Here is a 2649-nt window from a genome sequence, read left to right as displayed (position 1 = left end):
AAGCAATACTGATGATTTAAAATAATTCTGAATAAACAATATTAGTTTAAATACAGTGTTGATGCTTCAAAGCAATACAGCTTAATGCTTCAAAGAAATATTGACACTTTAAAGCAATTCTGATGGCTCAAAACAACAGTGATAATTCAAAATAGAACTGATGATTTTTAAAAAGATGATTCAAAATGTTGACATTTTAAAGCAATTCTGATTATTCAAAACCATTCTGAATATATAATGATGCTTCAATACAGTGTTGCTAATTCAGTGCATTACTGTTTCAAAACAGATCTGAGGCTTCTAAGCAATTCTGGTGTCTTAAATGTTGATTGTTTCACAATAATACTGATGTTTCAAAACAATGTTGATGCTTTAAAGCAATTATAGTGGCTTCAAAACAACAGTGATAAATTAAAACAGATCTGATGCTACAAAACAACTGATGTTGCAAACAGATTTGATGCTTCAAAACTACTGAAACGTCTAAATGATACTGACACTTGTAAGAAGTGATGATGCTTCAAAACAATATTATTTAAAAAAGACTACTTCAAAGAAATACTGATATTTCCAAACAAATGTGATGCTTTAAAACAATGCTGATTCTTTACAAAACAATGATGTTTCAAGTCAGAGTTGATGCTTTAAAACAGTTTTGATGCTTCAAAGCAATTCTGACTAAACCAGGGTTGGTATCAGAAAATGAAGAATTGTCTGAATGTTACACATGTTATATATCACGGTGACTTTCAAGGCTTATTCGAAATGTGATGCCCCTAGTGTTCCTATATCGCTCATAAACCACAAGCTGTTCTGCACTCAGAAATGTCAAGAATATTATGCTCATTTGCTAGACATTTGTTACAGTTTGACACTTAAACCACACGTCCCACCAGGGCCCATATTTGTAAAAGCCAACGCGACGATCTTGACCCTCATAAATTAAAGTGTGTATTCGACAACTCTGATGTGCTTTAAAGAGTATTGAATTCCTGTGAGGTGGATGAATTGCACGCCGCTGTCTCGAAAAGAGGGAGGGCTGACGCCGTATGGCTTACTCCTCTATCATATTCACTGCCCTTTCAAAGTGTATCACCTCCCCTATCGAATCATAATCCTGTTCCTGAGATACGCCGTGCTGAAAATGAAATATGTTTGCAGGTTTGTAAATGTATCACACACATTTTTCCCAGTGTAAGTGTGTAGACCCAATACATTTAGTACAATCCAAACATTGCCTTTGGCAGCTGAATATGTGTCGAGGTTTTGCTGCCGTAAGCCACTAAGGATTTTTTCATATATCTCTTAGGCCCTCGCTCTTCCCAGGTCTGTCTATCTCTCTCTCTCTCCGATTCCCTCTACTCCTGAGAGATATATTGAGGGTAGGCTTGGTATCCAGACTGCAGTTGATCAGCTGTGAACAGGCCCATAGGCATAGGATCCTGTCTGTCTTTATTTAGATGAATGAATTATTAATATTTCACTGGTTTATCTGAAGTTACAGCTCCTCTTGCTTGTTGTGGGGTTTTTTTAAATCATTTTTTGTCTCTCTCTCTTTCTCCCTCTCGCTCTGTCCCTTGCTCATTTCGCAGCTAACAAAGCTGACTTTATATAGGAAGAACACGACTTGCTCCTCTTGCAGTTGAATGGAAATAAAAGAGACTCTGTGACCTTGGAAGATGAAGATGTTGTTGCCATGGGAACTCTTAATCCTGCTGTCACTCAAGAGCTGCCTTGCAGGTACAATAACCTCCGACTTGTCTTTGATAGCTCACCTGTTCTGCATAGTCCCCACTTCAGCAGAGAGAGTGGCTTTTCATGCCTCTGTCTAATCATTCTCTCATTCCTCTAGAGACAGATGCATGCTGGGAACAAGCTCTTGTGGTTGCCCCAGCAGGACATTTGTCTTGACACAGTTTCTGATTTTTCTCTTCAGCAAGAACTTCACCCAACTTACTTTGGCATGCTTTGCTTGTTCATAACAGACCAGCATTGGAAACGTTATTCATGTTTATGTAGCTTTGAAGAATGTTCTAAAGCAGTTTAGTTTTCATTTTATATGGGGTATTGAGTGGCAACCCAACATTATTTTTTTTATTTTTTGTTTTTACTTTTTATTTTATAATTTCATACAAAATGCCGTTAAAATCAGACATTTTGACCTTATTAATATTGCATAAATAAATATTTTTTTTACTTGTTTTACAGTATATAAAATGCGTACAATTTATTTAAGAAGCAGCATTGCATAATAATTTTCACTTTCATAGATTGCACTGTGAATTTAAATATATTTAGTCTTACTGCGCTGGCAGTTTTTTCTTCACTTTTATTTTTCTTTTCTTTTCTTTACTTATTTTTTTTACATAGTTATGCTTAAAACAAGTGAAAAAAATCTGCCAGTGCAGTAAGAAAAAAAGAAATATACTCTTATTAAAGATAGATTCTCTGAAAAAAAAATTATTATTATTATTATAAATAATCTTAACATTTTATGCAATGTTGCCTCTCAGGTAAATTTATCTTGTTTCAAGGATTTGAAAAATTTGACAAAATTCTTGTAAGGATTGGGTTTTTTGCTGTCTGTTTTCTTTTGAGTTGTTTTTGTATATTTATTATTATCATTACTATTATTTTCTTGAATAATTC

The sequence above is a fragment of the Sinocyclocheilus grahami genome, unplaced genomic scaffold (genome assembly GCF_001515645.1).
Source record: "Sinocyclocheilus grahami isolate Dianchi unplaced genomic scaffold, SAMN03320097.WGS_v1.1 scaffold551.1, whole genome shotgun sequence".
NCBI lineage: Eukaryota > Metazoa > Chordata > Actinopteri > Cypriniformes > Cyprinidae > Sinocyclocheilus > Sinocyclocheilus grahami.
The sequence above is the reverse complement of the archived record's forward strand: the minus strand, read 5'-3'. Positions refer to the sequence as shown.